Below are 25425 nucleotides of genomic sequence, written 5' to 3'. Positions count from 1 at the left end.
ATGCAGATGATTTTGAATTTATTTCACAAACTGGCAGTGTTTCTTTTCAGTTTTGTCCATTAGCAGTGGAACAACAAAAAAGTATTTGTTTGAAGCTGAACATTGTACACGTTGTAAAAGAACAGAGTAAAATGAATGAGATTGCTGAAATGGTTGAACCTTGTGAAACCAAAGATATTGTGGCTGATGGTAACTGCTTTTTTAGAGCAATAGCTTATGCTGTTAGTGGAAGTGAACAAGAACACCGAAAAATGAGACTTGCTTTAGTAACGCACATACTACAGAATGAAGGACGATACATTCAGTATCTCAGACATGGACACACTTCTATTGCAAGCTATATTGCCACTTCAAGAATGAAATATGTTGGAACTTGGGCAACAGAGCTGGAAATACAAGCAGCCAGTGATTTAATTGGTGTGAACATATTTACTTATAGTCAAGATAAATGGCTTAAATATTCACCTTCACATTTGTCATCTAATAGACATAGATGTCAATACCACGGAATTTACTTGAAACATGTAAATAACTGTCACTATGAAGTTGTTGTATGTGTAAAAAGAACAGATGGTAGCTGTGCTTCCATTTGTAAATCATCATTTGAAGATTCAATGTTAAATGCTAACTCAGACCCACGTAAGCTATATAGACAAAAAGTCCAATACAATAATAACCAGGACTTAAAACACAGAAAAAAAAATTCTGTAAACAAAAGATATCATGATGATGAAACTTACAAAAAGAAACTAATGACATGCAGCACTGAAAAGTACAATAAAAATGAACAGCATCAAGAACAAGTAAAACAATATAGCACAGATAAATACAGAGATAATACCTCCCATAGGGAGTCAGTCAAAAAGTACAGTGTGGACAAATACAGTGACAATACCTCCCATAGGGAGTCAGTCAAAAAGTACAGTGTGGACAAATACAGTGACAATACCTCCCATAGGGAGTCAGTCAAAAAGTACAGTGTGGACAAATACAGTGACAATACCTCCCATAGGGAGTCAGTCAAAAAGTACAGTGTGGACAAATACAGTGACAATACCTCCCATAGGGAGTCAGTCAAAAAGTACAGTGTGGACAAATACAGTGACAATACCTCCCATAGGGAGTCAGTCAAAAAGTACAGTGTTGACAAATACAACGACAATGAAATACACAAAAACAAATTGATAGATTACAACAAACAGAAGTATAAACATGATATAAGATTTGCCAATAGTATTAAAATGAGAAATGCTGAAAGTCGAATTGAGGCAGAGATCAAAAGGAAAGAGATTGACTGTGTAATTGAACAATTTAAACAAAAAATATCTATAGGTCCTGAGTATGTATGTTCAGTTTGTCATCGTTGCTGCTTTAAAATGCAGGTGAAATACTGTAAAATAAATAAATATGTACAAAAATCGGTCCATGCTGGCTATATTGCAAACAAATGTATAACGCATAATTATTTGCATAACTGTAATAAAGGCTGCAGTGAACAATGTATTTATAAAAATACCCCAGCTGAATCTCTGTGGATTTGTCACACATGTGATAGAAAGATTAGTGAAGGTAAAATGCCTGCTGAAAGTGTAGCAAATAATCTTGCTCTGGATCCAATTCCTGTTGAATTGAGCCGTTTAAACTCTCTTGAGCAACATTTAATAGCGAAACATATCCCATTCATGAAGATGCTCGCGTTGCCACGCGGCGGACAAAATGGCGTACATGGCCCCATAACATGTGTTCCGTCTAATGTGACAGATGTGGTAAATGTGTTACCAAGATCAGAAAATGATGATTTAATGATACGAGTAAAACTTAAGAGGAAATTAACGTACAAAGGACATTATGAATTTAAATTTGTGCACACTGATCATGTCAAAAATGCTTTGGAATACTTAAAAGAAAATAACAAATGGTATACAGATGTAGAATTTAATGAAACTTGGATTAATCCTCTGAGTAAAACTGAAGAACAGGTTAATGATACAACTGAAAACACTGAACATGATTTGGATGGATGTCAGGACACATGTGTCGATAAAGAGCAAAATATTGAGAATCAGGATGAAGAAATCACTGATGAAACACTTCATGATCGACAGCAACATGGTTTGTTTATGGATTCGTGTTTACAGCCAGTAGATATTGCACAAGAGGTTTTAGATCAACATTTTGATGGCATTATGTCACTTGCACCAGCAGAGGGCAATAATCCAGTGAGAATATTAATGGATGAAACCAATGAAGCCAAATGTTTTCCAGTTCTCTTCCCAAAAGGAACAGGAACATTTCATGATCAACGACCTGAAAAATTAACGCTGTCTAGATACTTAAATAATAGAATCCTAAATGCAGATGGACGGTTTGCTCAAAACCTAGATTACATCTTTTATGGACAATATTTGTCTGAGCTTAATCAAGTTATTTCAAATGTATCTATTGCTTTACGGAAAGGTCATGACACAAGCAACAAAACAAAAATTACTGCAGAAATGCTAACAAACAAAGAGTCACTGCAAAAGATTTTAAATTTTGATCAGGGGTATAAATTCTTGAAGCCAGTAAGAGGGAGTCCTGTTTTTTGGCAAAGCGTTCAAAAAGATTTGTTTGCAATGGTGAGACAATTAGGTATCCCAACATGGTTTTGCTCATTTTCATCAGCAGACTTGCGATGGACAGAACTAATGCAATCTATTATTAAACAAGAGGGTTGTCAAACTCCTATTGATGAATTGGACTGGTCTGATAGATGTGGGATGCTTAAACGCAATCCTGTAACTGCTGCCAGAATGTTTGATCATCGATTTCATTGCTTTCTAAAAGATGTGATCATGTCACCAGCACAGCCAATCGGAAAAATAATAGATTATTTCTATCGAATTGAATTTCAGCAGCGTGGATCTCCTCATACACATTGTCTTTTTTGGGTTGACAATGCACCTCAAGTAGACAAAGATGATGATGATGAAGTTGTAGCATTTGTTGATCAATATGTCACTTGTGAAATGCCACCTGAACAGCAAAAGGAAATGCATGAAATTGTGAGCACTGTCCAACAACACAGCAAAAGACATTCAAAAACATGTAAAAAGAAAGGAACTGTGTGTAGATTTAACTTTCCACGTCCACCTAGCAAAAATACATTCATTACAAGAAGCAGCAAAAGTGATAAAGATGAAAAAAAGACAGATGATGAAAAAAATGAAAGTAAATGCAAAAGGACAAACAACTGCCAAGAAATATCAAAAGAGTTAGCTGAAGCTATAATGAAAAGAGTGAGAGAATGTTTGTTAAATAGTGATGCTGTCTTTGACTCAGTTGATGCTATGTTTGCATCTATTGGTATAAATCAAGAGACATTTGAAATGGCTTATAATAAAATGACGAAGAAAACAAGTGTTGTGTTGAAAAGAAAGCCAAATGATGTATGGGTGAATCAATATAATCCAGATCTTTTACGATGCTGGAATGCAAACATGGACATACAATTTGTTGTTGATGCTTACTCTTGTATAGTCTATATAATTTCCTATATTTCTAAAGCAGAAAGAGAAATGGGATTGCTGCTGGCTAACGCTCAAAAAGAAGCACACAATCAAGGTAATATGGATGCAAAACAGGCTTTAAGAAAACTAGGAAGTGTGTTTTTACATAATCGAGAGGTCTCAGCTCAAGAGAGTGTGTATCGACTAACTAACATGAATCTAAAAGAAGGATCAAGAAAAGTGGTGTTTATTCCAACTGGTACTAATCAAATAAGAATGAGTTTACCCTTAAACACCATACATAAAAAAGCTGAATGTGGAGAACATGACGGTGATGGCATATGGATGAAAAGCATCTCAGACAGATACAGAGCCCGTCCACATACAGAAGAATTTAGTGGAATGTGTTTAGCAACCTTTGCATCAGACTACAGAGTTTTGACTGCTTCTGAAAAATGTCCAGACAGAGTAAGACTGGAACATGATATGGGGTTTGTGAGAAAAAGAACTCGTACAGACTCTGCCATTGTGCGATATGCTCGTTTTTCGCCAACTAAAAATTCAGAAAATTATCATCAAAGTATTTTAGAATTATTTTTGCCTCATTATGTGCGAGATCAATTGAAACCAAAACATTTTAATACACATAAGGATTTTTATGAGACTGGATTTGTAACAATTTTAAATGATGAGCTTGAGTCAGTTAAAATGATAGTGGACACTAACATGGGAAAATTTGAAAAAGAAGCAGACACAATACAAAGAGCTCAAGAAGATTTAGAACAACATGGACCAATGGAAGATGCTTGGGCGCAAATCTGTCCAGAAGCAGAACTTGAACGTCTAGAATGTCTGGAGAGTAAGAAAGAACAGGTAGTAACAGAAGAAGGTGATGATATCATTCCTGATCTATTACCAAATGTAGGTACTTTCAAGGTAGAAAACAATCCATCAGCGATGACAAAGCAAGATGCCATGGGTTTACTGCGTTCTTTGAATGAAAAGCAGTCAGAAATATTTTACAAAGTGCGGCAATGGTGTTTAGCAAAAGTACAAGGTGAAAACCCAGATCCATTCCATGTGTTCATATCTGGTCCAGGAGGTGTTGGAAAGTCAGTACTGATTAAAGCCATCTATTATGAAGCCTCTCGAATTCTTTCGAAGTTAACAGACAACCCAGATGAGACACATGTGTTATTAACTGCCCCTACCGGTGTGTCAGCCTACCAGATTAATGGATCTACTATACATTCTAGTCTCTGCATCGGAATAAATGCTTCTCTGCCATATCAGCCACTTGGAGATGAAAAAATTAATTCCTTGAGAGTCAGATTTGGAAAACTACAAATATTAATAATTGATGAAATTTCAATGGTTGACCATAAACTTCTAGCATATATTCATGGAAGATTGAGACAAATCAAACAAACAGGAGATTACTCTGCATTTGGAAAAGTTTGTGTGATAGCAGTTGGAGATTTTTATCAGCTGTCTCCTGTAAAAGGAAAACCACTATACACTGAACCCATGAACAGTGTCAATCTTTGGGAAACTAACTTCAGTTTTATTGAACTTACAGAGATTATGCGCCAGAAGGACAAACAGTTTGCAGAATTATTAAATCGTTTAAGGCTACGTAAGAAAGATGAAGCAATGCTTGAAGAAGATATTGCAATGCTAAAAACATGTGAAACAGGTGATGGTGATGAGAGTACAGATATCCATATTTATGCAACTAATAGTGAGGTTGATGAACATAACCTTAAAATGGTGCACAAAATATGCTCTGACACGGTTACTGTTAATGCCCAAGATTTTGAAAGAAATGCTAAAACTGGCCGAATGGAAAAAAAGGATGGGTTTCATCTCAGAGTTCACAACAGTTCTTTGGAAAAATCCCTTGAATTAGCAATCGATGCTCGAGTAATGCTACTGAAAAATATCAACATATCAGATGGTTTAGTGAATGGAATTTTTGGAACACTTAAAGAGTTCTGTTATGAAAATGATGAAATATTTCCATCAAAAATATACATTGAATTTGACAATGAACGAGCTGGTAAAGAAGCTAGAGGTAGATATCCATGTTTGAGACCTGGACTGGAGAATAGCACACCAATTGAGCCTGAAGAAGAGAAAGTGACAAGCAGTGGTGGTGTCAGAAGACAGTTTCCTTTGAGATTGGCCTGGGCTTCCACAGTTCACAAAGTGCAAGGTCTGACAGTGAACAAAGCTGTTGTTTCATTGAAAAAGATATTTGCTCCAGGACAAGCATATGTAGCATTAAGTCGAGTTACCTCTCTTGATGGACTCATAATAGAAGATTTCAAAGAAAAAGCTATTTATGCAAAAGACAACATTCAGGAAGCTCTACAAAGAATGCCTCCGTTCATTGATCCATGTGAAACCATAGAAAATGTAATTTTTCAAATGATGTTACACAATGTCCAAGGGCTAATTCCACATATTTCAGATATTCGGCAAGACAATAGATATTGTAAAGCAGATATGATTTGTGTAACAGAGACGTGGCTAAAACCAAACTATTTTGAGAACGATATCAGTCTTTCTGGATTTAATTTCCATAGCAAATCACGAAGTGTTGCATATGACACAAGTGAAGATGTTTTTGATAAACTAAAAGAAGAAAATCATGGTGGTGTTGGCATATATCACAGAGAGAATGTAAAAGCTGCTTTAGTTAATTTACCATGTATTAACATTGAATGTCTAATGTGCAATATACAAGACGTCAACACAACTGTGGCAGTCGTATACAGACCACCATCATATACCATGGCATTATTTAGAGAGCACTTGATTACCTTAATTAATCAAATACACTGCTTATCAGGTGGCAAAATAATTCTAGGAGACTTCAATGAAAACATTTTCAATAAATCAACAATTCATGATGTTATGCAGCATTTTGGCTTCACACAAATAGTGGAAAATGCAACAACTGAAAATGGCACATTAATTGACCATGTATATATTAAAGATATTGACTTGGATAAAATAAAGATTAATATAATGCCCACATACTTCAGCTATCATGACTGTGTTGTGCTCAAGTGGCTATTATAATGAATCTTCCAATCAGATGGGGGGTGGGGGGTGGGGGGTGGGGGGTGGGGGAAGGGGGTTTGTTGGGATACAGAAATGGATGTTTAATACTGGACAGTCTCTCTGGGAATGCTGCTTTCACGTGCTATCGGAATTAGCGTAAATCAATTTACTTAGTTGGAAATTTAACATGAACAATGAACAAAACAAAAACAACAACAACAATATATATATATATATATAATAAAAATCAACTACAAAATATTGCTCAAAAAGATTAACAAAATAAATAGGCAAAAATCACCTTGCTTTCCATCAAAAATCCTATTTTTCTTGCCAATAAAATGCATGAACATGCCAAAATAATAATCATGACTTAAGAAGTCAGAAATAGGACAATTCCGATAGCACGTGAAAGCAGCATTAGTCATGGGGATTGTTAGTGGGTGTTAAGGCCATGTACAGTACATTTCCATATTCATGTTACATTTTATAATGAACTGTTAATGTTTTATTATTTAAAAATACAATATATATATATAATTAAAAAAAGACATTTATTCATTGGCCTTAACACCTGAAACATTCTATTAGTTTCCTTTTTCATTGATACATTTATTGATTGATTGATTGATTAATTAATTCATTCATTCATTCGTTCATTTATTCATTCATTCATTCATTCATTCATTCATTCATTCCTTCATCCTGTTTATTTCTTTCTTTTGTGGGTAATTGTTCAAAATGTTTATATATGTCCTTTTACAATAAATTTGTATGGAGACTTGCATCATACAGTTAGCACTAATGAAATTTACTTTAGCGTACTTTAAAAGGCGGTGTAAAAAAATTGAACCAATTATTTACAGCGAAACAATGAATGGGAAGATATGTAAAGAAGAAAGGAAAAAGAAAAATTATCTTTAAGAAATATTGGACTATCTTTGACTATCTGCCTCAACCATAAGAAAAATCCAGGCGACAGCTGCTTCAGGCAAATACTCCAAATCAGATGGCCAGTAAACATTAGTAACAGGGAATTGTGAGAGAGAACCAGATAGCAGCCTGTAGAGAAAAAATCCTCCAAAGAAGATGGGGCTGGATTGGCCAAACTCTCAAAAAACCTGCTAACAGCATTATTACATAAGTGTGGACCTGGAACCCTCAAGGCGAGAGAAAAAGTGGCCGCCCCCCAAACACCTGGTGACAAGACTTGAATTCCAAGGAAATGGGACTGTCATGGGGACAACTGGAGAAAGTAGCTCAGGACCAGAACTGTTGGAGAGCTTTTGTTGACAACCTATGTCCCAAATTGGAGTAGAGGCGAATGATGATGATGATGATCATGAGACTATCTTTACTCCTTCATTCTCCTCATATTCCAATACTTCAAATATTCATAAACAGGTAAGACAGTGTTTATCTTTTAAATTGGTTATAACATATATTAACATAATATGCCTCTATTTATATGTTTGTGTTATAAGAATATTGTATTAAATAAATGGTTGCTTTAAGCATACACATACATATATTAATTACATCCTCATTGTCTATATGTACATCAAATGTCTTATGCTGCTTTGATGAACACTTTATTTTCATTATTAGGACAATATTTAACTAGAACCAGCTGAAGATTGTATTTTATGCAAATCAAGTAAACAGTTTGGCAGCAGAGAACAATGTCCAGATCCTTACACCATCACCATTGTGGATTGTTTATTCAAGGCAAGTCATGGATTCCTGCTGTCTTTATCAAATATGGACCCTACATCTGTAAGGCTCAGTTCAGCAGCAATTCAGATTCATCAGAGTACATGGTAAATTATTCCCAGTTCATTTTTGTGACTTTGAGTTCATTGCAGCTTTAGCTTTCTGCTCTTGTCTTTCAACAAAAGATCAACATAGTCTAGTAATTTTACATTAACATGTATTGAACATTCTGATATGCTGACCATTCTGAAATGTTTATCTCAGTTGTATCTGACCGACTTTTTGTGTTTGACAGAGGCCAATGTCATCTGTCATTGAGGGTCACACTGTCATCATTGAGGATTGTCTATGAGCTGAGCGGCCACTGAATAATTGTCATGGGATGAGCTGGATTATGCCACATTAAAAGATCTTCACTTTCCACTGGTTCCAACTTCCAATCTCCAAGTTACAGCATATCTTCATCTCTGCTGGTTCAGCCCAGTCATTAGATGTCTTCGTTGCCACTGCTTCAGTCCACTCCCAATTCATCTTCATCACCGCTATTCCTGCCCAGCTCCAAATGTATTTTGCTGCAGCTGATCAAGTCTCCTTTGTCATCATCTCAGCCTGGCTCTACACTGTTCACAACTACACCTATGTCAGTCTGGCTGCTGGTTCACCCTACCTCCTACGTCCATCAGTTCTGTCGTGTTCCATCATCTTCTCTTAGTCACTCTTTGCCTCCTCCCTCCATTGCATCCTGCCTGACTTCTTCCTCCATCATCTCTACTGTGATGTTTTATTTTGTCAGATCCTGGGTCTCATTGGTCATTGACTCCTCATTGCGAACCTGTTACTTCTATCCAGCATGAGCGCAACTTTTTTGGTACTGTGACTTTTACGGTTATGTCACAATATTATTTGGTTTACTTACTCATGATCTCTAGTTTAACTTTGTCTGTCACCACTTGCCCAAATTCTTGTTTGTTGTTAGAGTTTTTTATTGTTATTTATTTATTTATTTATTTATTTATTTATTTATTTATTTATTTATTTATTTATTTATTTATTTATTTATTTATTTATTTTTTGTTTTAATGTAGGCATACCCTACCACACTACCTTACTTTCAGCTCTGCTGTTTCATGTGTATTTGCCTGAACACCTTAAATAACTTCTTAGACATAAGTATTAAAGATTCTCTTGAAGAATGTGGACTTTTCTTTTAATATTTATCGCTTTTAGATATACTTCATTGAATATGTTATTTTTGCTTTTAAAATGTAATTTCTCTTCAATGCACTTAAAAGGAATTAAATAATGGTTTATTTTTATTTTATTTGAGGGTTGTTTTTAATTAATTTGTGTATTTTGTACTATTTAACAAATATGCTTTTTAATTGAATGTGTTAATTTTGCTTTTAAAATGTGATTTTTCTTCAATGAATTGAAATGGAATGAATGAATGGTTTATTTTGTTATTGTTGATATTTGATATTGTTATTGTTGATGCAATATAGTTTTGAACATATACTGACACAAACTCTTTGCCACTTTCATATGTGCAAACAATTTAAATTGAATGAATGAATGATTGAATATACTACTGAACTTTTGAATATTTTTCAAATATTTTCTTAAATGTGTTTAAAATATATTATTCTTTAATTTTTGCTTTTTTTGGTTATTATTTGACATTTTTTAAATATTGATATGTACTATTTTACATTTTATTTCTAGATGCTCTCATTTCAATTTTTACTACTTCACAATTATGGATTTTCATTTAATATGTGATTAAAAACATTTTTAACACAAACACATACTTTAATATGCAAAATAATTAAATTGAATGAATTATTTATTTCTTATTATTTCATATTCTTATATTATGCATTTTGTTATTCTGTCTTTAAAATGTTAAATAAATTTTGGTTTCTTTGACTTTTTAAATTTTTTCTTCTTTTCATTCTATATACTTTATGGCACATTTTCCATATTACATCAAATACATGTGCTTACACACATTTTGTTGTAGATATAGATAGATTAAATAAATGATAGGTAAAAAAATGCTTATTACAGGTTTCTGTTTAAACAATTATCTTCAGTTTTCATTGTAATCATGTAATATTATTGAAAAACATTCCTCAAATGAACAATAAATGAGATAAAGATTTGTAATGTTATTTATTGATTTTATAAACTTTCAATATTATTTGAAATAAAAACATGTAGTTACAATATTAATGAGCGCAATGAAAAAATTAAGTGATACTCTAAGCATTTGACACCTTTTGCATGAACGGCTTTTAAGCACTGAATGAATTTGAGAGATATCAGGTGAAATGAAGTGATAAACTGACAAAATGTGATTTTAAATATTATAATAGTGACTTTATAAAGTCTAAATATTAATTGATCAGGAGAGTGCAGAGAATCATACTGCTGTGGTTTGGTTCCAATCAGGCAGACTAGTTTGCAAAACGAGGTTTTTAACATAATTGTGAATATTTGAATAAAGATTTGATTGACAGTATTGGTTATAGAGGCAAAGTTGTTCAGTATGAGAAGATCTATCATAATATATGCATATTATGTGGCTGTTTTAACCCCACCTGATTACAGAGATGGAAAATACAATTAACAGGCAATTCACCATAGGGAATACATGGTTTTCAAAGCTTTTTAACACTTATAGCGCCCCCTATTCTCCGATCTCCATAAAACTTTGCATGTGTCTTCAACATGTTATGCCACATATACCCAACAATTTTCGTGAAGTTTTGAGTTTCCTCTTAGGATTTATAGGCTTTTGAGTGTATTTTGCCACGCCTCTTTTCTAAATGGCCCTGTTATAGCCATCCAAATGCAAAAAATCAACTTTTTTTGATAATTATTGATCTAGAGAGTCCAGAGAATTGTCCTAGACTGGTTTGGTTCTGATTGGGCAAAAAACCAGGGACTAGTTCGCAAAAGTAGGTTTTTAACATAATTGCAAATATTTATTTAACGATTTGATTGACAGCAATGGTTCTAGAGGCAAAGTTGTTCAACATGAGGAGATCTATCATATGATATGCATATTTTGCCGATGTGTGCAACACCACGTGATTGCAGAGCCATAAAACTCGTTAGCGCCAACTAGTGGCTGATTTCTTTCAAAATTCTTACAGACCTCTAGGACCATGAGTCAAACATGCCTACTGAGTTTCGTTCTGGTCGACCTCCGTTAACCCTGTCTAATAGGTGCTCAAATTTCATTGGCCGATGGCGGCCATGTTTTTTTAGATACGCCAATGTTCTCATAGACATACATGGTACCTTGGGCCAAGACACTGCTTACCAATTTTCAAGTCAATCGGACTAACGGTCGCGTGGTTATAGCCCTTTTTGTGTTTTTTCCATGTTATAGCGCCACCAAGTGGCCAATCGTCGCGATTTTTTTATCGTGACCAAAAACTGAGCCCATAAACATGTGTACCAAGTTTGGTGAAGATATCTCATTTCTTGCTGGAGTTATAGCCTCTTAAGTAAAATAGGCTCCGCCTTAAATGTACATTTCCACGCCCCTTTTCGTTCATGAGTCAAAATTTCCACTTTTTTTTGATAATTATTGATATTCAGTCTAGAGAGAACATTTTGGCACTGGTTTGGTTCTGATATGTCAAAAAACCAGGGACTAGTTCGCAAAAGTAGAATTTTGACAAAATTCAAAATGGCGGAAAAATTTGCATACCGGAAATGAAATCGGAGATATACGTTTTGTTCGCCAATGTCTCAGCTTTCCAATGATATAAGACACTTGACCCTTAGGATGAACGGTTTAGGAGTTATGAGCCATTTCGCGTTTTTGGTTGCTGTAGCGCCACCTATTGGCCAATCTGGCTCATAATTTGATAACCTCTCCTCGATTTTTGGACTACCTATTGACAAAGTTTGAAGTCTCTAGCATTTACGGTTTGGTCTGCGCGATGAGTTTTACGGCAGAATAATAATAATAATAATAATAATAATAAAAATCAGCACAAATACAATAGGTGTTCAGCACTTCGTGCTTGAACCCCTAATAAAAATCAGCACAAATACAATAGGTGTTCAGCACTTCGTGCTTGAACCCCTAATAATAATAATAATAAAAATCAGCACAAATACAATAGGTGTTCAGCACTTCGTGCTTGAACCCCTAAAAAAATCAGCACAAATACAATAGGTGTTCAGCACTTCGTGCTTGAACCCCTAATTAAAGCTGCAAGCAGCATTTAGCGGGGTTCAAGCATTTAAGGCCTTTTAAGCACATAGGCATTAAAGACATTAAGTTTTATTTAGCAAGATTTTAAACCCTGAAATAATAGATGGAAAAGTCCATTTACAGCCAATATAGGCAATTTACCATAAAAAATGCATGGTTTTTATAGCTTTTTAACAGTTATAGCGCCACCTATAGTCCGATCTCTTTAAAACTTTTCATGCTTCATCAGCATGTCATGCTACATATACCCAACAATTTTCGTGAATTTTTGAGGTTCCCTTTTGAGTTAGCGCCAACTAGTGGCCGATTTCTTTCAAAAATCTTACAGACCTCTAGGACCATGAGTCAAACATGCCCACCAAGTTTCGTTCCGATCGGCCTCTGTTAACCTTGTCTAACAGGTGCTCAAATTTCATTGGCCGATGGCGGCCATGTTTTTTGAGATACGCCAATGTCTGCATACCAATTTTCAGGTTAATTGGACTAGCGATCGCGTGGTTATAGCCCTTTTCATGTTTTTTTTCACATTATAGCGCCACCAAGTGGCCAATCGTCGCAATATTTTTATCGTGACCTCAAATTGAGCCGATATACATGTGTACCAAGTTTGGTGACGATATCTCATTTCCTTCTTGAGTTATAGCCTTTTTAGTAAAATAGGCTCCGCCCTGAACGTCCATTTTGAAGCCAATTAGCAAAAATGAATTGAAATTTCAACTTTTTTTCGATAACTATTGATAAACAGAGACCAGAGAACATTTTGACACTGGTTTGGTTCCAATCTGTCAAAAAACCAGGGATTAGTTTGCAAAAGTAGGTTTTTAACATAATTGTGAATATTTAATTAATGATTTGATTGACAGCAATGATTCCAGAGGCAAATTTGTTCAGCATGAGGAGATCTATCATATGATATGCATATTTTGTGGATGCGTGAAAAAACACGTGATTTCAGAGCCATAAAACTCGTTACCGCCAACTAGTGGCCGATTTCTTTCAAAATTCTTACAGACCTCTAGGACCATGAGTCAAACATGCCCATCAAGTTTCGTTCCGATCGGCCTCTGTTAACCCCATCTAATAGGTGCTCAAATTTCATTGGCCGATGGCGGCCATGTTTTTTGAGATACGCCAATGTCCTCATAGACGTACATGGGGCCTTGGACCAAGACACTGCATACCAATTTTCAGGTCAATCGGACTAGCGGTCGCGTGGTTACAGCCTTTTTCATGTTTTTTTCGCATTATAGCGCCACCAAGTGGCCAATCATCGCGATTTTTTTATCGTGACCTCAAATTGAGCCGATATACATGTGTACCAAGTTTGGTGACGATATCTCATTTCCTTCTTGAGTTATAGCCTTTTTAGTAAAATAGGCTCCGCCCTGAACGTCCATTTTGAAGCCAATTAGCATAAATGAATCGAAATTTCAACTTTTTTTTGATAACTATTGATAAACAGAGACCAGAGAACATTTTGACACTGGTTTGGTTCCGATCGGTCAAAAAACCAGGGACTAGTTTGCAAAAGTAGGTTTTCAATAAAATTCAAAATGGCGGAAAAATTTGCATACTGGAAATAAAATCTGAGATATACATTTTGTTCGCCAAGGACTCAGCTTTCCAATGATATATGACACTTGAGTGTGGACCAAACGGTTTAGGAGTTATGAGCCTTTTCTCGCAATTGATTGCTATAGCGCCACCTATGGGCCAATTGGGGTCATAGCTTCTCAGGGTCTCCCCAACATGAGTACTACCATCTGACAAAGTTTCAAATTTCCAGCTCTTACGGTTTGGTCTGCACGATGCGTTTTAGCGGAGAATAATAATAATAATAATAATAATAATAATAATAATAATAATTAAAGCTGCGAGCAGCATTTAGCGGGGTTCAAGCCATTTAAGGTCTTTAAGCATTTGACACCTTTTGCATGAAAGGCTTTTAAGCACTGAATGAATTTGAGAGATATCAGGTGAAATGAAGTGATAAACTGACAAAATGTGATTTTAAATATTATAATAATGACTTTATAAAGTCTAAATATGAATTGATCAGGAGAGTGCAGAGAATCATACTGCTGTGGTTTGGTTCCGATCAGGCAAAAAACCTAGGACTAGTTTGCAAAACGAGGTTTTTAACATAATTGTGAATATTTAAATAAAGATTTGATTGACAGTATTGGTTAAAGAGGCAAAGTTGTTCAGTATGAGAAGATCTATCATAATATATGCATATTATGTGGCTGTTTTAACCCCACCTGATTACAGAGATTCACCATAGGGAATACATGGTTTTCAAAGCTTTTTAACACTTATAGCGCCCCCTATTCTCCGATCGCCATAAAACTTTGCATGTGTCTTCAACATGTTATGCCACATATACCCAACAATTTTCGTGAAGTTTTGAGTTTCCCCTTAGGATTTGTAGGCTTTTGAGTGTATTTTGCCACGCCTCTTTTCTAAATGGCCCTGTTATAGCCATCCAAATGCAAAAAATCAACTTTTTTTTGATAATTATTGATCTAGAGAGTCCAGAGAATTGTCCTAGACTGGTTTGGTTCTGATTGGGCAAAAAACCAGGGACTAGTTCGCAAAAGTAGCTTTTTAACATTATTGCAAATATTTATTTAACGATTTAATTGCCAAAAATGGTTCCAGAGGCAAAGTTGTTCAGCATGAGGAGATGTATCATATGATATGCATATTTTGCCGATGTGTGCAACACCACGTGATTGCAGAGCCATAAAACTCGTTAGCGCCAACTAGTGGCCGATTTCTTTCAAAATTCTTACAGACCTCTAGGACAATGAGTCAAACATGCCCACTGAGTTTTGTTCCGATCGACCTCCGTTAACCCTGTCTAATAGGTGCTCAAATTTCATTGGCCGATGGCGGCCATGTTTTTTGAGATACGCCAATGTCCTCATAGACAGACATGGTACCTTGGGCCAAGACATTGCATACCAATTTTCCAGTCAATCGGACTAGCGGTCACGTGGTTATAGCCCTTTTTGTGTTTTTTCCATGTTATAGCGCCACCAAGTGGCCAATCGTCGCGATTTTTTTATCGTGACCAAAGACTGAGCCCATACACATGTGTACCAAGTTTGGTGAAGATATCTCATTTCTTGCTGTAGTTATAGCCTCTTTAGTAAAATAGGCTCCGCCTTAAATGTACATTTCCACGCCCCTTTTCGTTCATGAGTCAAAATTTCAACTTTTTTTTGATAATTATTGATATTCAGACTAGAGAGAACATTTTGGCACTGGTTTGGTTCTGATATGTCAAAAAACCAGGGACTAGTTCGCAAAAGTAGGTTTTTGACAAAATTAAAAATTGCGGAAAAATTTGCATACCGGAAATGAAATCGGAGATATACGTTTTGTTCGTCATGGTCTCAGCTTTCCAATGATATAAGACACTTGACCCTTAGGATGAACAGTTTAGGAGTTATGAGCCATTTCGCGTTTTTGGTTGCTGTAGCGCCACCTATTGGCCAATCTGGCTCATAATTTGATAACCTCTCCTCGATTTTTGGACTACCTATTGACAAAGTTTGAAGTCTCTAGCATTTACGGTTTGGTCTGCACGATGAGTTTTACGGCAGAATAATAATAATAATAATAATAATTAAAGCTGCGAGCAGCATTTAGCGGGGTTCAAGCCATTTAAGGTTTTTAAGCATTTGACACCTTTTGCATGAAAGGCTTTTAAGCACTGAATGAATTTGAGAGATATCAGGTGAAATGAAGTGATAAACTGACAAAATGTGATTTTAAATATTATAATAATGACTTTATAAAGTCTAAATATGAATTGATCAGGAGAGTGCAGAGAATCATACTGCTGTGGTTTGGTTCCGATCAGGCAAAAAACCTAGGACTAGTTTGCAAAACGAGGTTTTTAACATAATTGTGAATATTTAAATAAAGATTTGATTGACAGTATTGGTTATAGAGGCAAAGTTGTTCAGTATGAGAAGATCTATCATAATATATGCATATTATGTGGCTGTTTTAACCCCACCTGATTACAGAGATTCACCATAGGGAATACATGGTTTTCAAAGCTTTTTAACACTTATAGCGCCCCCTATACTCCGATCTCCATAAAACTTTGCATGTGTCTTCAACATGTTATGCCACATATACCCAACAATTTCCGTGAAGTTTTGAGTTTTCCCTTAGGATTTATAGGCTTTTGAGTGTATTTTGCCACGCCTCTTTTCTAAATGGCCCTGTTATAGCCATCCAAATGCAAGAAATCTACTTTTTTTTTGATAATTATTGATCTAGAGAGTCCAGAGAATTGTCCTAGACTGGTTTGGTTCTGATTGGGCAAAAAACCAGGGACTAGTTCGCAAAAGTAGGTTTTTAACATAATTGCAAATATTTATTTAATGATTTGATTGACAGCAATGGTTCTGGAGGCAAAGTTGTTCAACATGAGGAGATCTATCATATGATATGCATATTTTGCCGATGTGTGCAACGCCACGTGATTGCAGAGCCATAAAACTCGTTAGCGCCAGCTAGTGGCCGATTTCTTTCAAAATTCTTACAGACCTCTAGGACCATGAGTTAAACATGCCCACTGAGTTTTGTTCCGATCGACCTCCGTTAACCCTGTCTAATAGGTGCTCAAATTTCATTGGCCGATGGCGGCCATGTTTTTTGAGATACGCCAATGTTCTCATAGACAGACATGGTACCTTGGGCCAAGACATTGCATACCAATTTTCCAGTCAATCGGACTAGCGGTCACGTGGTTATAGCCCTTTTTGTGTTTTTTCCATGTTATAGCGCCACCAAGTGGCCAATCGTCGCGATTTTTTTATCGTGACCAAAGACTGAGCCCATACACATGTGTACCAAGTTTGGTGAAGATATCTCATTTCTTGCTGTAGTTATAGCCTCTTTAGTAAAATAGGCTCCGCCTTAAATGTACATTTCCACGCCCCTTTTCGTTCATGAGTCAAAATTTCAACTTTTTTTTGATAATTATTGATACTCAGACTAGAGAGAACATTTTGGCACTGGTTTGGTTCTGATATGTCAAAAAACCAGGGACTAGTTCGCAAAAGTAGGTTTTTGACAAAATTTAAAATGGCGGAAAAATTTGCATACCGGAAATGAAATCGGAGATATACGTTTTGTTCGCCAAGGTCTCAGCTTTCCAATGATATAAGACACTTGACCCTTAGGACGAACGGTTTAGGAGTTATGAGCCATTTCGCGTTTTTGGTTGCTGTAGCGCCACCTATTGGCCAATCTGGCTCATAATTTGATAACCTCTCCTCGATTTTTGGACTACCTATTGACAAAGTTTGAAGTCTCTAGCATTTACGGTTTGGTCTGCACGATGAGTTTTACGGCAGAATAATAATAATAAAAATCAGTACAAATACAATAGGTGTTCAGCACTTCGTGCTTGAACCCCTAATAATAAAAATCAGCACAAATACAATAGGTGTTCAGCACTTCGTGCTTGAACCCCTAAAAATCAGTACAATTACAATAGGGTTTCAGCACTTCGTGCTTGAACCCCTAATAAAAACCCTAACAATTACAATAGTGTTTCAGCACTTCGTGCTTGAACCCCTAATTAAAGCTGCAAGCAGCATTTAGCGGGGTTCAAGCCTTTAAGGCCTTTTAAGCACATAGGCATTAAAGACATTAAGTTTTATTTAGCAAGCTTTTAAACACTAAAATAATAGATGGAAAAGTCCATTTACAGCCAATATGGGCAATTTACCATAGGAAATGCATGGTTTTTAAAGCTTTTTAACACTTATAGCGCCACCTATACTCCGATCTTTGTAAAACGTTGCATGCTTCATTAGCATGGTATGCCACACATACCCAACAATTTTCGTGAAGTTTTGAGTATTCCCTTAGGATTTATAGGCTTTTGAGTATATTTTGCCACGCCTCTTTTCTAATTGGCCCTGTTATAGCCTTTCAAATGCAAAAGTTCAACTTTTTTTCAATGAATATTTATCTAGAGAGTCTATAGAATTGTACTAGACTGGTTTTGTTCCGGTCGGGCAAAAAACCAGGGACTAGTTCGCAAAAGTAGGTTTTTAACATAATTGCAAATATTTAATTAACGATTTGATTGACAGCACTGGTTCTAGAGGCAAAGTTGTTCAGCATGAGGAGATCTATCAAATGATATGCATATTTTGCCGATGTGTGCAACACCACGTGATTACAGAGCCATAAAACTCGTTAGCGCCAACTAGTGGCCGATTTCTTTCAAAATTCTTACAGACCTCTAGGACCATGAGTCAAACATGCCCACCGAGTTTCGTTCCGATCGGCCTCCGATAACCTTGTCTAATAGGTGCTCAAACTTCATTGGCCGATGGCGGCCATGTTTTTTGAGATACGCCAATATCCTCAGAGACATACATGCTACCTTGGGCCAAGACACTGCATACCAATTTTCAGGTAAATCGGAGTAGCAGTAGCATGGTTATAGCTATTTGCAGGTTTTTTTCACATTATTGCGCCACCAAGTGGCCAATCGTCGCGATTTTTTTATCGTGACCTCAAATTGACCCCATACACATGTGTACCAAGTTTGGTGAAGATATCTCATTTCATTATTGAGTTATAGTCTTTTTAGTAAAATAGGCTCCGCCCTGAGCGTCCATTTTGAATCCCCTTATCTTCCGTGAATCGAAATTTCAACTTTTTTTCAATGAATATTGATTTTCAGACTACAGAAAACATTTTGGCACTGGTTTGGTTCCGATTGGTCAAAAAACCAGGGACTAGTTCGCAAAAGTAGTTTTTCGACAAAATTCAAAATGGCGGAAAATTTTTCCAGACGGAAATAAAATCGGAGATATACGTTTTGTTCGCCATGGTCTCAGCTTTCCAATGATATAAGGCACTTGAGTGTGGACTAAACCGTTTAGGAGTTATGAGCCATTTCGCGCTTTTGATTGCTGTAGCGCCCCCTATAGGCCAATCGGGGTCATAATTTGATAAGCTCTCCTCGATTTTTGGGCTACCATGTGGCAAAGTGTCAAGTCTCTAGCCCTTACGGTTTGGTCTGCACGATGCGTTTTAGGGGAGAATAATAATAATAATAAAAACCCTAACAATTACAATAGTGTTTCAGCACTTCGTGCTTGAACCCCTAATAAAAATCAGTACAATTACAATAGGGTTTCAGCACTTCGTGCTTGAACCCCTAATAAAAATCAGTACAATTACAATAGGGTTTCAGCACTTCGTGCTTGAACCCCTAAAAAGCAGATTTGGACTTTATACAATCAAACACCTATGCATTTAATGCAGCTAATGGGTTAATGTTGTATGAATGTTTTACATATAAGTTTTTGAATTTAGAAATATGTACAAATTAAACTTTAAAAGTTTATTATTTTAAATAAAAAGTCCATGCAAAGTATAAATATGAAAATAAAACCGCCAGTAGGTGGCGGCAAGTCATTCAGTCAATAGTTCAAAACACAAGATTCATTTGAATTAATCGCTTGGAGATGCGAATCAGTTCTGGTGTGGCTTTGATTTTCACAAATAGACAATGTTGTGGCTAAAACGTTGTTACTTAATATCAACTTGTCTATTGGATTTTTGCACAAGTTCAGTATTACACATGCAATCATGTCAATACTCGGAGCTATAGCAAGCCGTAACTTTTGGTGCTCTGGCGCTTCATAAAAAGAACCGCATGAGTCTCACGGAAGAACATTGCAGCCGGATCTACTTCTCTCTGTTTGTGTCTATAGCGAGTCGTGCAGAAACTGTGCTAATCCGCAGCGGGAATAATTTATTTTATGTGTACCATATTGATTAAGGATAAAACAAAAACACGGTTTGGAAAAAATCTTCATGATATACTTATATAGACTAAATTAGTTTTTTTTAACAGCATGTGTGATAAAGATCAACTCAAGGGCTTTTTAAATGTATTATTAATAAATTATTGTTTGATGGCATTTATGCCTCAAGCATCCGCTAATTTCTGAGCGTGTTTATGATAATCCAAATGTGGTATTTCCAGTTCATTTTGATTTGGCTGTAAATCAACAGCGCGAGGCGTCTGGTAGCTAAAGTGCGCATGGCTGCCTCTTCAGACCCATTTCACTTTGTAAACCATTTTTGTTTGAAGTGTAGTCCATCGCACACGTTTTTGCACTTCTTCTGCTGACTGAAGGCATGAAAAGCAGCTGATTGCAGAAGGAAACGTAGCCTATCAGTTTCTCAGTGTTGATGCACTTTAGGAGTTGTAGTTTTTATTCCGATTGTAGCCTATTACACATCCATTATGAGAATTGATCGGGTCATTTGCACCGGTGCGCCTAAATATTTTTTCACAGTCACACTCAGTAATTTTTTGGCGTGAATGCGCCCAAAATGGGCGCTATGAAGAGCCCTGATATATTGTGCCAGATAATCTGAATATCTCCAATATAAACGATAAGCATCAGTTTTTTCCTACATTTTCCACAACACAACCTACTACGCTAACCAGTTTTCTTGCATTTGATATTTAAACCGACTGAAAACAAATGCAACAAGTGCAAAATAGAAATGCGCAATGAAAATGTCTCAAATTTTAATTTATCAAATAATTTGTTTTAGTATACAGAGGCAAGCAAAAGCAAGTAAAATTGAACATTTCAGCTACTAAAAAGCTTTTTCTGAAACAGCTATTGATGCTAACAATTAATGGTGGGCTGAAATCAGTGGCCGAAACAAGCGTTTAACTACCACTTTTCCGATGGCACATTTTGACTGTTTTCACTGTGACCATGCTGACTGTGCACTTGTATTATTATGAATGGGGTAGAAACACAGTCTTTCTATGTATAAAGTCTGTTAATAATCATTATTAAAACTTATTTAGCCATTTATTATGTATTGTCAGGTTCGGTATTTGTCCAAGTGCATCCTGAATTTTTGGTTGTTTCTGCCCCGAATTTTCATTTTGGTGCCTTGTTTTGAAATGGCTTTAATATTTTTATTTATTTTTTGCCTTTACTACTTACTTCAAGCTGCTCATTTAAACATATGAAGGAGATAAAATACAAAAATATTACAAATACAAGCACCTTAAAGTAAACATTGTTATTCATCAACAGTAGATCAAAAGCTATTTAATGGACAGTATTGATCGTGAACTGCCTGTAGAACCGTGCCACATTTTCACTTAGAATGTGCAATGCTCAAATTGATTTAATAAAATCATCGCCTTTTGAAGTTTAATTATCACATAAAGCAGTATTGTAATTATAATTTTCTGGTCCCAGCTTTAAGACTTTTTAAAATTATAATTAAAACTTTGGTTATACCAGAAAAACTGAATTTAAAACTGGGGACTTTTTACTTTTTATTTGCACACGTACTCTTGAATACATTTTCCAGTTTGCACAAATCTATTTTAGTCGCAAATGCAAGTCAAATGCTAGCACTGTTGAGCCCTGAAAGGTAGATTTTTGTTTTTTTTAACAAGTCCACTGCTGGCTGTAAAATAAAAAGAGACTGAATGGAAAAGCCCTGAAAGCTGGAAAACAATGTTAAAAGCAGGGAGGCAGATTGGATGGAGGGATTTGTGACAGACCCCCAGTGTGTGACTCACAACAGGAGGAGGGCCCTTATGTTTCCTTTTGACATCCAGTGCCACCTATTTAATCTTATTTTCCTCAAATGTGGAAAAGAACAGATGATAAATTCAATAGAACGGCATTATCTTCCGAAGTATCACACACTGCCTCAACACACACACACACACACACTTCAGTGTGGCACACACCTGCTGGCAAAAAGGCCAGTACAGACGGACGTCCTACTGAGAGCTGACAGAAGAAAAAAAATGGGAATTTTTTTTTTCTTCCTTACAGTGTCTGGCCATCAACAATTAATACAAGACCTTATCTTTCAAGCGGGTCTGTTGATGCATTAAAAATTTATTTGCAGATTTTTATGTACTCCAGAGCACAGTACAGTACACACAACTTCAAGACTGTGACCTAAGAAGGCTTTGAATAAGTTAATGTCTTTCTGCATGTACTTACATTATGCATGCAGTGACCTCAACAAAATGAAGCATATGTATGAATGTTTGTTTTGGATTGTGCACTTTAATTTGTTTGTGGCAAAGTCTCTCCATATTTAAAGTTAAAAACCAAAAGACGCCAAGCTCCTAGGGCTGGGTGAAAAGGAATAAAGAAAGGACTATAGTAGGCTGGGCGGTAAGACAATATCGTTACTACAGCATAAAATGTCTATTGTTAGAGATTTTGCTATACCGAGTATAATCGCAGTATGTTAATATATAGAACTACTGACACTTCAAAGTGATGAAATATATGAATGACCATTGGGCCAAACTGTTCTCTGTTTCATTCCATGCTGATCCGGCACCGTGGGGATGATAACAGAGCTATTTGGAATGTATAATGTTGCACTCCTGTTTGTCATTGTGCACGAAACTTCACGGCAATAAATCATCAGAAATATTGCTGACTTTTGCATCTCAAGCCCCCTCTTTACTTTCATCCTAATGTCCATTAGTTGTCTGTGGATTGGCGTATATTAGCATTAAAAATGAAAACTATTTAAAATCGATTTTAGAATCGATTCAATGAACACTTATGTCTCAAAAATCAAACAGGATTTTTTTTTTACAAAAGTGACCAATCCATAGTAGTGACGTCTACCAGCACGGTTCAGAGCGGTTAACCAACTGTGCTGAGAATTCTGTGGCCAAGAATGGTGGAAATATAAAATGGAACCGTTCCTTACCATTCATAGAACTATTTGGCCTGATAGTGGAAAAGCAACTTAAGTCTTCACGCTCTACTTTTAATTATTCAAGATGCCCATAAATATGAAAATACACAAAATTGCTGCAGTAACAACCAGGCCTTCAAGCAAAGGAAACAAGACTTCACCTGGTGAATCACCCAGGATGATGTATAAATGGTTGGCTACACAAACAGAATGTCATGTCTGTGCAAGCTGCACAGATGTCCACCAGTTGGCCTGCAAACATGGATGAAAAGGGGAGTGACTTTAGAATAAGGAAGGGTTTTTTTTTAATATAAACTGTAGAGAGAAGAATTCTCTAATTGGAGATTCTAGCCAAAATCTTTAAACAATGGCGCATCAAAACAGCAAGCGCTAAGGTTTTGGATTAGAGGGAGAGAGGAACGCTTGCCAGGACGGCACCCTGCTGGGCAAAAAGGATGGCCAGCGACTGACTGATCCCACAATAAGCAATAAGAAGTGACAAAAGAACCATTTGGTACCACTGACACTACATGACACTCCAATATGGAGGATTAATGTTTTGATGGTCCATGCATCCAAAGCCTTCCTTCACCCGAACAAAGCACCCTTCGGGAGTTGAGACAGAGTGGGAGAAAAAGAGTCCTATAGCTTTGTCCTAGTATGGTCTCAAAAACACATGCTAGTTTGAATGGGTCCATTTAAAAGACATGCACAACATCAATGAGCCTCACAATCTAAATGAAATAAAAAAGCATGATTCTCAACTTTTTATAAAAGCCAGGAATTTTGCTACAGCTTTGTGGAGTGTGTGCATTGAGCGCAGAGACATGTAGGAAAAAGTTCCTTATAAAATCGTATACATAAACTATCCAATAATATACATAAATAGATAACCCACCTTAGACTGAATTTCTCACAATTACAGATGTACAGCGTAGGGTGTGAAATGAAGAGACTCTGGAAGAACAAGCGTTTCCATAGTTAACTGGTCAGGAGCAGCAACCTATTAAAACAAGAGACGCTTCATAAGATTATATGTCTCAGAACAGCACTGTAACAATCACTTTCACTACAGTCAACAGCACTTACTGGCTTGATCTCCTTAAAAAAGGACATGGTAAGACTATTTTAAGGTGACGTATTTACACATTACTGAATGTACTTAATTACTATAGTAATAGTAATTGACAATTTAGTAAAAATAGGCATGCACAATATATTGGCTACCATACCAGTATCGGTCACTATACAGGTCCTTCTAAAAAAATTAGCATATTGTGATAAAGTTCATTATTTTCCATAATGTAATGATAAAAATTAAACTTTCATATATTTTAGATTAATTGCCCACCAACTAAAATATGTCAGGTCTTTATTGTTTTAAAACTCATGATTTTGACATACAGCTCATGAAAACCCAAAATTACTGTCTCAAAAAAATAGCATATCATGAAAAGGTTCTCTAAAACGAGCGATTAACCTAATCATCTAAATCTACTAATTAACTCTAAACACCTGCAAAAGATTCCCAAGGCTTTTAAACTCCCAGCCTGGTTCATTACTCAAAACCGCAATCATGGGTAAGACTGCCTACCTGACTGCTGTCCAGAAGGCCATCATTGACACCCTCAAGCGAGAGGGTAAGACACAGAAAGACATTTCTGAACGAATAGGCTGTTCCCAGAGTGCTGTATCAAGGCACCTCAGTGGGAAGTCTGTGGGAAGGAAAAAGTGTGGCAAAAAACGCTGCACAAGGAGAAGCTGACCGGACCCTGAGGAAGATTGTGGAGAAGGACTGATTCCAGACCTTGGGGGACCTGCAGAAATAGTGGACTGAGTCTGGAGTAGAAACATCCAGAGCCACCGTGGACAGGCAGGCGTGTGCAGGAAATGGGCTACAGGTGCCACATTCCCCAGGTCAAGACACTTTTGGGCTACAGAGAAGCAGCACTGGACTGTTGCTCAGTGGTCCAAGTACTTTTTTCGGATGAAAGCAAATTTTGCATGTCATTCGGAAATCAAGGTGCCAGAGTCTGGAGGAAGACTGGGGAGAAGGAAATGCCAAAATGCCTGAAGTCCAGTGTCAAGTACCCACAGTCAGTGATGGTCTGGGGTGCCATGTCAGCTGCTGGTGTTGGTCCACTGTGT

General features: G+C 36.4%; 1 protein-coding gene across 3 annotated transcripts in view; it reads right to left on the bottom strand.

The window, feature by feature from the left end:
- ndst2a (N-deacetylase/N-sulfotransferase (heparan glucosaminyl) 2a) overlaps positions 1 to 25425 on the bottom strand; it is a 247157-nt gene that overhangs the window by 181589 nt on the left and 40143 nt on the right. For 2 of the 3 annotated variants that reach the window (XM_067420775.1, XM_067420776.1), the window contains exon 2: positions 24176 to 24280. The exons of the other annotated variant lie outside the window; for it this stretch is intronic. The gene's annotated coding sequence lies outside the window, so the exon portion shown is untranslated. The remainder of the gene's footprint in view (positions 1 to 24175; positions 24281 to 25425) is intronic. 3 annotated transcript variants of the gene reach the window in all.

Source organism: Pseudorasbora parva, chromosome 17 (assembly GCF_024679245.1).
Source record: "Pseudorasbora parva isolate DD20220531a chromosome 17, ASM2467924v1, whole genome shotgun sequence".
NCBI lineage: Eukaryota > Metazoa > Chordata > Actinopteri > Cypriniformes > Gobionidae > Pseudorasbora > Pseudorasbora parva.
The sequence above is the reverse complement of the archived record's forward strand: the minus strand, read 5'-3'. Positions and strand labels throughout refer to the sequence as shown.